Source organism: Crotalus tigris, unplaced genomic scaffold (genome assembly GCF_016545835.1).
Source record: "Crotalus tigris isolate CLP2741 ecotype Arizona unplaced genomic scaffold, ASM1654583v1 scf7180000019936.317499, whole genome shotgun sequence".
NCBI classification, from domain to species: domain Eukaryota; kingdom Metazoa; phylum Chordata; class Lepidosauria; order Squamata; family Viperidae; genus Crotalus; species Crotalus tigris.
The window spans coordinates 16607-31928 of record NW_024097780.1 but is presented as its reverse complement, the minus strand read 5'-3'; the positions used below and the strand labels follow the sequence as shown (position 1 = coordinate 31928).

The window sequence follows — 15322 nt, the reverse complement described above, 5'->3', positions numbered from 1 at the left end:
GCTTGTTTAACTCTTCCCAAGGACATTTATACAATTAGAAACCATGATATGGGACTGGGTATCTTTATAAATAATGCAAAAAATATGAGTCAGAAAGTCCCTGATTCAAACTTCTCATCAGTCATTAATTCAGCAGTGACCTTAAACAGATTATAGCATCTCAGCTTCCTCCATCAAACCTGGAATTAGTAATATTGGCAAACCTTTCATGAATATTTTAAAGACTGAAAAGATAAAATATGTATGACTTTTTTTTTCAGACACTCAGCAAACCTTTATAAATATTAACATTGTGGACATTAGTGTATTTAACCATTCAGATTGGATCGTGGCTTCCTTTCAGTTCAACATTTATTCAGGTTTTTGTTTTTTAAAAAAGAGGAATTCCCATTTTATGAGGTTAAATTGTGTAAAAAAAAATTCTTAAAATCCTCAAATACTAGTAATGAAATGTTATGGTCAGAAAAGCTAAGCATATTTTTTTTCTCCTTCTCCATCCCATTCTTCCATCGACGGTATCTTTGAGGGGATGTCAAAATGGGTGAAGTTTGCATGATTCAAGCACAGTCAAGTCTGTGTGTGCATCATGATTGCAGGCACGTACAAAGAAAAACAGCTTGAATGATGATGTGAGACCATTAGCTCGCCTATATTGACCCTCACCTCACTGCTATCTTATATTGTAATAAATATAATCTGAAATAAAAATGTTACTATCATCATCAACAACAACAACATCAATCATCACCATCTACTTCAGGGCTTTTCAACCAGTGGTATAGGTACTACCTGTGGTACATTGGCACCTGGCAGGTGGTACGCAACCATCCTAGAAAAGTGGTAGTGGGAGAGGGGAATGAGCTGAACTGCTGGCAGCACCGCACAAGCCTGAGTGAGAGATGGCTGGAGCTGCAGGGCTGTCAGGGCTTAGCAGAAGCGCCAGGATCAGTGCCGCTTTCCAGCTGATCGGCGCTTCGGGGCTGTCAGGGCTCAGTGGAAGTGTCAGGATCAGCGCCAGGATCCAGCTGGAGCTCGGCGCTGATCCTGGTGCTTCTGCTGAGCTCAGAAGAAGCGCCGATCAGCTGGAATGTTGCAGCATCTCCAGGGTCTTGTGATTTACATTCAGATGCTTGGCAACTGATTCATATTTATGATGGTCACAGTGTCCCAGGGTCATGTGAAGTGACCAAAACCTGCTGCAACCACCCAGCAGACGGGGGGAATAAAAACCAAACACCCCCCCACCTCCGCTGCCAATCCTCAACAGAAATGCTCACAACAATGAAAACCTCGGACAGGAGGAAGAGCGCCACTGGGTGGGCAGGCAGGTGTCTTACTCGGCTGTGGCTTGGGGGGCACTTTTTTCAGTGCCATTGTAACTTCGAACAGTCACTAAGCAAAGTATTGTAAGTCAAGTACTTTATCATTTTTTTTCCTCTTTTTTTTTTTTGGGTCATCAAGTTTTTGACACCTTGCTAGGCGACTGATGGTACTCGGATGTTGCCATATCCTAAAAGTGGTACAATGGGTGAAAAGGTTGAAAAGCCCTGACCTACTTGATCATTCCTATACTTACCTACAGGAGAAAGATGGAACAGCAGTAAAATCTATCATCTCAATATTCACCTGAACAGCTTCTGTCCTAGAATGTCAATCAAAGAACATTTATTTATCCGAATTTATGAAATTGATGAAATATGAACTTTAAGGACTAGTGTTTATGTTTGCTTGTTTATTTTTTGGTTTGGTTTGTTGTTCTTTTCCTTCTATGCATGTGAACAAGGAGACTCTTGAGTTTCCTCTGTAAATAGCTTTTAATAAATTGTAAATGCAGGTAGTCCTTGACTTACAACATTTCATTTAGTGACCGTTCAAAGTTACAACGGCATTGAAAAAGTAACTTATGACCACTTTTCACACTTTTGCAGCATCCCCATGATCACGTGATCAAAATTCAGACGCTCGGCAACTGACTCATATTTATGATAGTTACAGTTGCCCCATGGTCACATGATCACCTTTGATGATCTTCTGACAAGCAAAATAAATGGGGAACATTAACAGTTGTGTTACTAACTTATCAATTGCGGTGATTCAATTACCAATTGTAGCAAGAAAGGTCGTAAAATTGGGCAAGACTCACTTAATAAATGTCTCACTTAGCAACAGAAATTTTTGGTTCAATAGTGGTCGTAAGTCGAGGACTACCTGTACTGAGTTTGTGTGAGAATCACATTAAGCTACTTTGAAGGAAAGATGCAAATCAAACAAACCAATGGGATAATCATCTCATGGCATCCATCCCTCTCAATTCCTGGCAAATAGATGGGGAAGAAATGGAGGTAGTGACAGTTTTTATCTTCCTGGGCTTCAAGATCACCGCAGATGGGGACTGTAGCCAAGAAATTAAAAGATAATTTAAGGAAGAAAGCTATGGCAAACCTAGACAGCATACTAAAAAGCAGAGACATCACCTTGCCAACAAAAGTACGTATAGTCAAGGCCATAATTTTCCCATTTGCAATGTATGGCTGTGAAAGTTGGACCATAAGAAAGGCTGAGCGCCAAAGAATTGAGGCCTTTGAACTGTGGTGCTGGAGAAGACTCCTGCGAGTCCCCTGGACTGCAAGGTGATCAAACTGGTCAGTCCTAGAGATCAACCCTGACTGCTCTTTAGAAGGCCAGATCCTGAAGTTGAAACTCAAATACTTTGGCCATCTAATGAGAAGGAAGGACTCACTGGAGAAGAGCCTAATGCTGGGAAAGATTGAGGGCAATAGAAGAAGGGGGCGACAGAGAACAAGGTGGCTGGATGGAGTCACTGAAGCAGTAGGCGTGAGCTTAAATGGACTCCAGAAGATTGGTAGAGGACAGGAAGGCCTGGAGCAACGTTGTCCATGGGGTCGTGATGGGTCGGACACAACTTCACAACTAACAACAACAAAGAATCAACAATAACTTAATTATCTTTCCATTTACTATTGTGGGATCAGGAAGAGGGTAAATTTCAAGAACATCCTCCAGCTTAGACAGAATGGAATTACATCCTTTATTCATCAGCATTTACTGAATTTTAGAGCAGCTTTCCCAATACTACGTCACTTCTTTTTAAAAGGATATTTGCCACTAGGTGACAGCATTTCCACGGATAAGCTGGAATGAAAGTGGGACAAAAGAAGAAAGTGGAAAAATTAGTTGAGGGTTCATTAGTTTGCAACAGGAAAACAAAAATTATTTATTATACTGAAAGCATTTTATGACAGTGATATCGTTGTGAGGAAAGAATTAGCCGTATTGTTACATCCATCAGGTGCTTTCCACAGAAATGAATCTTTCAAGCTTTCTTCAGAATATCAACAGACATATGATAAGCTCCACCCCCTTTGGGGCTGCCAAAGGGGGTGCTACTGCTTTGATCATCACTCTGCCCCCCAACATCTATGTGAAACGTATGTTTTGTGTGAGCTTTTTATTTATTTTATTTTTATTTTATTTGCCCTCTACACCACCTTATGTTAAACACAATTCCCAGTGGTTAAAAACAAAAACGCAATAAAGTATCTGTGGTAAGCTGAAACAGTAAATTAAGTTCTAAATATTAATTTAAAATTCATATTCAACCAGCATGGTCAGTAAAAATCAAGCATATCTAAAACTGAAACATCATTGTAATAAAGCACTCCCACTGCCTTGTTAACCTCAAGAATCTTTTAGCTTTGGTTCTTTTAACGTAAATTTTAATCTTGTTTTCAATTCTGTCTTTAACTATGCTTTAAGTCATGTTTTTATATTATATTGTTGTGTTGTTTGTAAACTACCCAGAGTCACATAGGTGATATGGACAATGTAGAAATTTCATAGAACCGTAGACCATAGAACTGAAAGGGATTTTGGATGTCTTTTAGTTCAAGGGACTAGTCTAAGGGAACAGGGTATGTTTAGCCTAATGAAGAGAAAACTTAGCAGTGGCATGATAGCCATCTTCCATTACTTGGAGGACTGTCACAGAGAAGAAAGGGTTGATTTATTCTCCAAAACACCTGAAGGCAGGACAAGAAGCAATGTGTGGGAAGTCAGCCTCCTCCCCAGAGAAAGAAATATTCTCGGAAATATTTAAAAGACAGAATATATTTCCCTAAAGGATTTTAAAAGCAGAAACCAACCCTGCTCCAAAGCCTCTCTGTTCCAAACAGAAACCAAGTCTGCAGAATTGCAGATGTCATAATCTTGTCAGAAACACTGGAATCAGGAAACTGGGATTAGGAAGAAAGATCCCTAGAATCAACACACCAAAAATCTAAGAGTCATCAGTCACAGCCCCAGGGAAGCAGGATTGACCTTTGAGACATAATAGGATTAACCCACCACCATCAGAATACCAGAAAGGCACACTCAGACTTAGGTCAAAGTTCATGCCACAGGAACAACTCCAAACAAAAGGGTCCAGAGGGTATAAAAACCCACTCCCTACATGTGGTCATTCGCTTTTCTTCCAGAGCCATCTTCCTGTCTGGCTCTCCTCTTCAATAAACTGCAACCTTCTTTCTAAAGCAGTCGCCATGTTGTTTATTCCCAGCTTGGACTGAATCATGATGAAACTTTTCCTTCAACAATTGCGGGGAAATTTCTCAGAGGGAGGTCCAGTCTGGAACTAAGGAGAAATTTCCTGGCAGTGAGAACAATTAATCAATGGAATGGCCTGCCTTCCAGAGCTGTGGGGAATAGAGGTTTTCAAGAAAAGATTGGACAACCATTTGCCCGGGATGGTAAAAGGTCTCCTGCTTTGGGTAGAGGTTGGACTAGAAAATCTCCAAGATCCTTTCCCGTCCTATGTTTTTATTCTATTCTGTTCTGTTCTGTTCTGTTCCATTCTATTCTACTCCATTCCGTTCTGTTCTATTCTACTACACTAGGATGCAGCCAATGGATTTTCTGTAGAAGAAAATAGTAGAAGATGGAAAATTGGCAGGATTACAAATAGAGCACGATAATACCTGGATCCTTTCCTTATACAAAATTCCACAAATGAAAAAAGGTTACAACATTAAATGCTTGTTCTCTGTCTCTGGGTCTTTATCTGTTTGTGTATATGTGTGGGTGTGTATGTATGCCTTCAAATCAGTCTTAACTCTGGCTACTACAAGATTTGAAAAGTGGTTTGCCATGGCCTAGTACAGTGATGGTGAACCTTTTAGAGACCGAGTGCCCAAAAACCGCTCCGCCCGCACTACCCACCCCACCCGCCCACAGGGCCACCCACCACCTCCACGGCCCAATGCAGCAGATTGCCCAGGGGGCCCAGCAGCACCATGGCAGCCACACCCTCCACCCGCACCCGGCAGCAACATCTGCATGCGATGGGGCGTGAGGGCGGAGTCTTGTCCCCGCTGCCCTGCTGCCATGTCCTTGGCTGTGCTGCTCCGCGCAGGCCACACCCTGGGGCAACTCTCCTTGGGGGGGCTGCTGGTGAGGAGGGGGCAATGGAGGGAGGCAGGGCTTGGGTGACAGCGTGCATGCCCACAGAGAGGCCTAATAGTTCTTGGGACTGAAAGAAAGTAAGCAGCTCAAGCTCATCAGGTGGATTTATGCCTAAAGTGAGATTAGAACTTATGGTCTCTTGGTTTCTAGCCTGTCTTTAATGCTACACCAAACTAGTCCTCCAAGGTGCTTATGGATTTCCGTATACTGTAGATGTTTATATATTTAATTTAAATCATTCATTTTTTCACTTACCTATCTTTTTTTTCCTCTTCATGTTTATTTATTTATTTATTTTTATTGAAAAGTTTTATACAAATTATTACAATACAATATCCCTCCCTCCCCCCCACCCTAATCCTAACCCCCCCCCCTCACTTCCCAGAGCTGATTACAGGGTTGCAAATAAGCAAACAAACTCTAACTAAGCTTATTCAACTATACCAATAACCAAATCCCTAAAATACTTTAACTCAAATACAAGAAAATTTCAAAGAAAAACAACAATATAAACAATTCCCACATTAAACTATGAGTTATTCAAAAACTAAATGATACTTTCTAATCCCATATTTATTCTGTACATAATTTATCCATCTTCTCCACACCGAGATGTATCTTTCTTGTGAATGATCCTTCAAATCTTGACCATTTCTTGAAAGAGAGATGCCTTTTATCTCGGGGGGGGGGGGAATCAGGTAAAAGAGAAAAATCTTGTGTATATTTATAAATCTGTAACAGTAACAGACTGCTAGACAACCCGTTGAAAACAAAAACAGTTCCAAGCCTGGTTGGTATTTGTTTAGGAACTTGCTAAGAAATCCAAAGGCTACATACTAAATTGGAGAGTAAAAAAACAACCAAACGGGCTGAGATTGACTTGAAAAATACTTTATCTTATAGACATGAATAAAATAATTAAAAGACATTTGGCCAAATCATCACAAAACTATGGAACACATCTGGGGGAATATCACCACTGCAGAAGGAGCTCATTGAGTGACTTTGGAGTAGTCGTTCCTGGGAAATTATTTTCAGCCAAGGCTACATTTCATACTAGCTGACAACACAGCAGTGACATTATTACGTTACATAAGTAGTCAGCAACATTTTCAAAGAAGCTTCAATTTCTTTGGGAAAGAGGTTCCTATTAATATAGAGTGGTGTGATTTGGGCAATTTAAAAGATAAAGCTTTTCTCAAGTTGAGCTGGTGACTTCATGATTATAGCTAGATTGCTTTCTTGACAATAATATAGAAGTGGCTTGTTATTTACTTATTCCATTTTTAAAAAAAAAATCTATTTTCTAGTCTAAAACCTGGATTTCTATTATTTACTGAAACAGGTTTTGGTGAAGAAGTAGTTCAGAGATCTCATGTGGTGGCATAGCAGTTAGGGTGCAGTACTGCAGGCCACTTTAGCTGACTGTGTTCAGCAGGTCAGCAGTTCAAATCTCACCGGCTCAAGGTTGACTCAGCCTTCCATCCTTCCGAGGTAGGTAAAATGAAGACCCGGATTGTTGGTGGCAATATAATATATATATATATATACATTGCTTACTGGTGTACACCGCTTAGAGAGTGCTTGCACTTAAAGCGGTATATAAGTCTCATAAATAAATAAATAAATAAATGAAACATTCATTCTAAAAAAATTAAAATGCAATATAAATGTTAAAAAAACTATTTTCTCCAATAAAATTAATGTACATAAGACCTCCAGGTATGCTCCAGTATGTATAATTTTCTCCAGTAATTTTTCCAATTTGGGAGGATATCATGGCCACTGTAGAACAATCTGTAACAGTTGATAGAGCAAATGGTTTTAAAGATGGAGGAAACAGTTAAGTCAATAGATGGGATTTTTTTTTGTCAGTCATACCACACCTTCTGCCTGAAGGTCTTTTTGGCAAAGTTCTGAGAATAATAACTTATAACTAATTTGAATGATGCTTCCCCAGATGCTTTTGATCAACTCTTGATCAAATGCCTCTAAATGTGCTGGTTTATAAATTCCCAATGACCAGGCAAGATGGAGAATGTTGCTTTTTTAATTTATTATTTATTAAAGAATTTGCAGATGGAAATGTTAGTATTTCTTGGATCATGCTTTTTTATTGAATTATTAGTGATCACTTAAAATATGTACAATAGATTACAAAAGAATAGAAACACGTGACTTCCTTTATGTAGTACTATAGAAGACACAGTTTATTCGATTAATTTTAAGTCTCTAGAAGCTCTTATTAAGGCTAGTTAACTTCAGAAATAGAAAACGTTTCTTTTCCTAATGTCAGAAGTAAGTCTTCATTCCGTTTCATCCAAGCCAGGGATAAATAAGCAACATGGCGACTGCTTTGGGAAGATGGTTACAGTTTATTGAAGAAGCAGAAAGATGGTCCTTTCAAGAAAGAGCAGAGCAGAGGAAAGAGGAATTGAGAGGAGTTGGGTTTTTATACCCCCTCTAGCCTTGTTTGGAATAGTTTCTTGTTCCTGTGGCATGAACCTTGAGGCTATTTCTGAGTTTTTCTAGGCCTTGATATCTGTGGTTTAATCCTATTATCATATCCTGCTTCCCAGGTGATGGGGCTAATGACTCCTAGAGTTTGGGTGGGGCATGCAGATTTTCTCTTTGTCTTCTTGAGTGCTCTGGCTTCAATTTTCTGATGGTTTTACATCTGCATTTGTATGGGGCTAGCTCTTGCTTGGGGCAGAGAGATAGATTTGGGGCCAGGTTTGGTTTTAAAAAGTCCTTTTGAGGAAAAATATATTTTTCTGCCCTTTTAATATTTCCTTCTCTGGGCTAACTTCCCTCACTAATAGCCTAATTGCCTTCTAGATGTTGCAGTAAGGAGGATTCTATAATATACCTCATGAAGTTGCATATTTTTCAGAAAATTTGTATCAGAAAAAGTAGGGGAAAACAGGAACCTATTTTTCCTTCATTTTCAGATTGCTTCATATCCCTCCATGCATAGATTAATATTCTTCAGTAGCAATGGATATGGGAAGTGATTCTACTTGTTGTGAGCGGATTAGAAAGCACCACAAGTCATATCCACCCTATTTGTGGGAGAGAATGGAATGTTTCCTAAACTTGTATAGTTTTATAGCAATTTCTTTAGCCTATGGCAACAGCTAAAATCGTCTGAGAAAGAGACCATGTATTTCTATTATGTCACATTAAAGGTGGCCTGAGCACACATTACCTTCTCATCGGAGACTCTGAAACACATTTTAGACTTTTGGTTTTGCTAGATTTCACAAGCCATGCCCTGTGTTTGAAACAGTAAACAGGGTTCTGCTCACAGTTAATTATGTGTCACAGCACAGGAAAAATTGGAAATGAGACAGCTGGCAGAGTAATATAACTGTTTATTTCCTCTTGAATAAAAAGTCTTATCTATGGTTTTATAATTCATGAGAGTGACGCAGTCTAGCTCAATCATTAATCATCAAAATAGCCTAGGCTACTGACATGATGAATACATAGAAGTTAAGAATAGTGCTGCTAGTATGATTTCAGACTGCGAAAATTCTCAGTTATGCTCAGGAGTGTAAAACAAAGACCTGCTGAACTGTGTTAAAACGTTACCGATGACACATTTTAAGTCCTACGTCAGTATCAACAAAAGTGTTGGGAGTGTACTAGCTAAGAAATTTTATCCTAGCATGTCTGGAAATGTATAGGTGGGTGGAAATACACTTAAATATCCCTCTATAACTGCTCAACTATGAAGATCCATTTAGAGCAGGGGTCTTCAAACTTGGCCCTTTTATGACTTGTGGATTTCAACTCCCAGAATTCCTCAACCAGGCACGCTGGCTGAGGAATTCTGGGAGTTGAAGTCCACAAGTCGTAAAAGGGCCAAGTTTGAAGACCCCTGATTTAGAGGCTGTGCTCTGGGTCCCACCATAGGGTCCAATACATTAGGGACTCAAGATTGTTTTCTTGAGTATGGCATCTTGACTATGGAACCCTTTCTTCTCACAGGCCAGATTTATGCCAACATTTATTTTATTTTGATGCTTTGTGAAAACCTATTTACCTATCCTTGACTGTAGCTCAGTATTAACTATTCCTATTTTGATGTGCAATCCTTTACTATATTATTATGGGTGGATTATTTTTCACTGTTTCATTCATGCTTATCCTACTTGGAGATCCACTGACACGGCACAATCCAAACATTCTAATTAATAAATTAAAATTCATAATGAAGATTAAGAGATGGGTAGAAAAATATATTATGGAAACATGGTAGAAAGCTGGAGCAGAGCTGATTTCCACTTAGAAAGGAATTACAATCTAAGCCTTTAGTTTAGGAAACGTAAATAAGTAATCCAAACAGATTAGTGTAAAGGAATTATGATATTTCATAATTCTTATCATCCAAGCAATGAAGCAATGATTTGGGTTAAGGAGGAAACAACGATTTGTCAGGATTGCTATGAGAGAAAGTCACCCATAAAAGTCACAAAAAATCCACAGAGCATGTTTAATTTCAAGAACAATTAACTGAACTAATAAAGAACAGCTAAAATAGTTTTTATAGTGACATTTGTCATCTAATAGCACATCTAGACTGCAATAATCAGTGAGATGTTTTTGACTTAAATCAGTGTTTTTCAAACTTTGAAACCTTTTAAGATGTGTGGACTTCAACTCCCAGAATTCCCCAGCATGTTAGGCTAGACCAGGGGTAGGCAACCTTGGCTCTTTTATGACTCGTGGACTTCAACTCCCAGAATTCCTGAGCCAGCATGGCTCAGCATGGAAACCTCTCTCTTTCCCCTCAGCTTGGCTGGCTCAGGAATTTTGGGAGTTGAAGTCCACGAGTCATAAAAGAGCCAAGGTTGCCTACCCCTGGGCTAGACTGAGAAGTCAAAAGGTATTTGGGAAAAAGCAACACAAACCATTTCTGTTTTGTTTCACAGATCTTTGTCCATTAAGCCCCAGAAGATTTGCTTGTCTCAAGCACAATTTATCTTAAATTTCCAACAATTCAGATTGGACAATATCTTGTTAACTACAGATTAAATCTAATATGACTTTATTACAAAATATCCATTTACCTGAAGATCAATTAGTTCTCCCTGCTACATCTTGGGCCTTCTAAGAACCCAATTTACTGTTGTCTTTTTTTCTTTGATAAAGCACAAATAAAGCAGTTGTGGCAACTACCCATCTCTGTTTCTTTTCCAATTCTTCTATGCCTTACACAGGCCCAAGGTGTATTCTAGAAAACAAAGACGCTAGGGTTGCATTTTTGCAGCTTGTCAGACTCTGTAGGTTTTTTAAAAATCAAACAGACTTTAAAACATTTAAAATAAAACAGACTTTAAAACATTTAAAATCAGTTGGGCAAGAGACCTATCACTAGGCATTGTCTCACTGTGAAGAGAACAATGTCATCAATCTCTTTTCCAGTTTGTAAAATTCCATCAGGTTCCTTGTTCTAATTGCTACAACAGGCTAATATAGTTACAGTTGTGGATAATTATAAGATTAGAAAGACATCATAAATAGCCCTGAGACATTGGTGTCTTGGTGAATGTTCTAGCTTTATTTGAATTGTTAATTTTTGGTGGCTCAGCTAACAATTGCTGCTTTGGTTTAGCAAAAGAAGAAAAGAAATCATCTATCAGCTGTATGATTAGGGAAGACTCTGTTAGGTTAGGCAACTGAGCCCACAAAAAATATTGGGACTCAATTCTAGGTAGACATGCACAGAATCCTAGGATCTAGCAGGGGACTTTACAGCTTTTATAAATCCCTGTAGAGCAAATCTTTGAAGCTTTTCTCATCCTGACACCAACCACACCTGTTACATCAATTTCAACTGTTCTTCAAACAGTACTTAGTAAAACCACAACTACAAATTTCATAATGATGTAGTAAATAAGTGGAGAACTGGACATCCATATGTCATTTTTCTGTACACCCAAAGCCTATTCATGTGCATATATACTATATGCCAGTGATGGCAAACCTATGGCACTGGTGCCAGAGGCGGCACTTGGAGCCCTCTCTATGGGCACACATGCCATTGCCCCAGCCTTGCCTCCCCCCGCGACCCCCTCACCAGCAGCCGCCCAGGAGGAGAGTCGCCCCCAAGTGTGGTTCACACGGAGCAGCACAGCCAAGGACATGCAGTCAGGCAGCGTAGACAAGGCTCTGCCCTCACACCCCATCGCGCAGTTGATGCTGCAGGGCACAGGGAGAGGGCATGGCCGCCATGGCACTGCTGGGCTGCCTGGGCAATCTGCGGCAGGCCCTGGAGGCGGTGCGTGGCCCTGCGGGCAAGCGGGGTGGGGGCAGGGCAGGGGGTGGAGCGGGGGCAGGGCCAGTTTTTGGGCACTCATTAATGTACCACAAGTGGTACGCGTACCACCGGTTGAAAAGCCCTGCTCTAGGAGGGGTGGTGGTGCTGACTTCCTACAAGCATAACAAATTTGTAAAGAATTGGGGGTTCATATTCATTGAGATGGGGCAGTTTTATCAGTCTAAGAGTTTACCTACTTATTATCAAAATACCTTACTAGATCAGACCCAAAGCCACAATAGTGGTAAAATGGAATATCTCTTTCCAATAGATAATTTTTTGACATAGTCCACAACTGGAAATGATAATGATGGTGATATTTCCAAATGGAAATAGAAATTTACACAAGGAATGTTCTGTTTACATATGTAGCTTTTCATCTCTGATTTCCAGCAGCAAAAATCCCTCCCAAATTCCACTCTGCCTCAACACCTAAGGCTTGAATCAGAATTGGTGATGGACCTCTTGTGTGATATTTTGGTCTTTTGAGATGTCATTGGGTTTTTTCTGGATTTTTATTGATAAAACAATTATTTGTTCTAAAAAATTTTTTTATTGCTGTATTCTGTAAATCACCCAGAGTTACTTACAGAATAATAACAAGCTAGGGAGATCTAAACATTCCATAAGTAAATAAGTATATACATGCTTATCCCAAGGTCAGAAGATTCACTAGAGCAGTCGTGGCGAACCCATGGCATGGGTGCCAGAGGTGGCACTCAGAGCCCTCTCTGTGGGCAAGCATGCCGTCGCCCCAGTCCTAGGCCTTCAGCTGGGTTTTATAAAACCTTTTTGCTTTAGGCTTCCGCCGCCATGTGCAAAAAAAAAAAAAAGATTCAATCAATCAGTCAATTTCAACTTCTCGCAGGAAAAAAAAGATCTTGCAAAGTTGGAATTGATTGAACTTTTTAGTCCCATCCAGTCTGCCGTTACCACTGCAGCCACGCCCACCTGATGGGGCACCCGACAATGCATAAGCGGGTTTTGGGTTGCAGTTCGGGCACTCGGTCTCTAAAAGGTTTGCCATCGCTGCACTAGAGCAATACTTGATTATATATAAGATGTTGATTCCCAAATAAATTGTTTTCTCTGTCAATATCTACAAAGAACATCTTGTTTTTAATCCTCTGAATAAAGTGGTCAAATCAGAAGCACAATGGAATATTGTCATTTTTATGACCTAAAACATGGGATGAATAGCTCTTGTGTATTTCCATTCCACCCCAAACTTGCAAGTATCTAGTTTATTTGTTTATTTGTGCGGATGTTATGAAAGAAGAACATGTCAATTCAACTATTTTTACAGAATCATTAAAATGTTTTGAGCAATATAATGCTGCCAAAATTTGTGGCAGAATTGGCATTCTGTAATGTTAGGATACAAGACCCATGTCCTATATTTGAAATACTTGGCAGGACATAGTGAAAATTAGATGACAACAGCAAGAGCTTCACAAACACAAGTTTAAACAGGATTCAAGCAGTCTGGTGGTTTGAATTGCATAAGCATATTTTATAACTAAGGCAAAAAAAAATAGAGTCAAATTCAATAAACAAGACAGGCTTGACTGAAGAGACAAACAATTCACTTATATAATGGCAAAACACTGTTTTAAGAGATGGGTATTCATTATTAAATGGAAAAGTAACTGGATTTATTTTCACAGTTACATAATTACTAACATTGCTTTCTATAATTAAGATACTGGCACATAAAAACTAGTACAACTTATTGTAAATAAGTGGATGGAATTATTCTAGAGTGGAGACCTACCTTTTGAAATAAACATGCAAAAAACAAAATGCACTGAAGTTGCAATAAACAAAAAGAGAAACACTGAATACCTTTCAATTGGTATGGAGTAGAAATCCCATCAACTTCTAGCCACTAATTCCAATAGTTGAGAGCAATGGATGCTGGAGAATGGTCCAGAAGAGTATTCCTTGTCCTAAAAGAAACTACAGTTTGAACTGCAGCAATATGGGGTGAGGGAGAGGGACCAAACAAAAGGAAGCATTAAAAAGTGAAGGTCAGCTATTACACATAATGCATGATTCACATAAAATCCACTGTAAAACAAAGTACTCTTAATGCTTGCTTTGAAGAATGAGAATTGCATTCCCTCAAAGGAGTCAGATCCACTTACCAGCAGGGCAGGTAACAGCTATATCATTCTGTAGTATTTGCTAAGGTTCCCTTTTGTCTCCATTTGTTTCGGTGTTTTTTAAACTTGGCAACTTTAAGATGGGTGGAGTTCAACTCCCAGAATTTCCCAGTCAGCCTAGCCATCTTGAAGTTGCCAAGTTTGAAAAACATCGATTTATTTTACGGATGCATCAAGAGAGATGTGCATTAAGTAGACTAAGAGCTGTAGGAGCCACACTGCAAGACTGCTCTGCACACTGCTGCTTTACTTCACTGCACTTCGGGTCCTATGGGATAAAGTAGCTATGAATGAAATGTTGAAAGAAGAAAATGAGAATGGGCAAAACAAAACAGTTGTGAGGATTGTGGTGTGGGGATTTATGAAGGGGTCTAACCACAGCTGCGTCCCTGGGCTAGGTTCAGCCAGTATGAGGCAAATTTTGGAGGAATGTCCTAAAGGAATGTCCTCAAGTGAATATCCAAAACTATTGTATAGCATGTTTCTATAACAAATACATAATTATTAGTTATAGGATGCATTTAAAATAATGTTTCATTTCCTTTACAGAACATAATTCAAACAGTTACCCACCTTTAAACGGGCCTTAAAAACCTGGCTCTTCTCTGAGGTCTTGAGTTATAGTGTGTGTTTGGGCCTTTTTATGTTAGGGGATAAGGATATTATTTTTATTTTTTATTTTATTCATTTGTTTGCATCTCACCTTTATAATTTTTACAAATAATTCCAGGTTGCAAACATACCCAACACAACCTTCTGCTCCTATTTTCCCTACAACAACAAACTTGTGAGGTAAATTGGGCTGATATGAGAGGGTTTTATCCTTCCAAGTGTGGGAAGTCAGCCCCCCCCAGAGAAAGAAATATTCTTGGAAATATTTAAAAGGCAGAATATATTTTCCTAAAGGATTTTAAAAGTAGAAACTAACCCCACCCCAAGTCTCTCTGTCCCAAACAAAAACCAAGTCTGCAAAATGCAGATGTGATAATCTTGTCAGACTGGATTCAGGAAACTGGGATTAGGAAGAAAGATCCCTTGAATCAACAATCCCCCACACCAAAAAAAATCCAACAGTCATCAGCCACAGCCACACAGAAGCAGGATTGACCTTTGGGACATAATAGGATTAATCCACCACCATCAGAATACCAGAAAGGCACATTCAGACTCAGGTTAAAGTTCATGCCACAGGAACAACTCCAAACAAAAGGCTCAAGAAGGTATAAATACCCACTCCTTACATGTGCTCACTTTCTTTTCTTCCAGAGCCATCTTTCTATCTGGCTCTCCTCTTCAGTAAACTGCAACCTTCTTTCTAAAGCAGTTGCCATGTTGTTTATTCCTGGCTTGGACT

General features: G+C 39.4%; 1 long non-coding RNA gene across 1 annotated transcript; it reads right to left on the bottom strand.

Annotated features, from left to right (window-relative positions):
- Window positions 1-2877: 2877 nt before the first annotated feature.
- LOC120317921 lies at window positions 2878-14123 on the bottom strand. Its single transcript, XR_005559345.1, has 4 exons — window positions 13951-14123; window positions 13649-13774; window positions 10554-10717; window positions 2878-3153 (listed from the first exon to the last, which is right to left on the bottom strand). It is a non-coding gene; the product is annotated as an uncharacterized LOC120317921 (long non-coding RNA).
- Between the last annotated feature and the right edge of the window lie 1199 nt (window positions 14124-15322).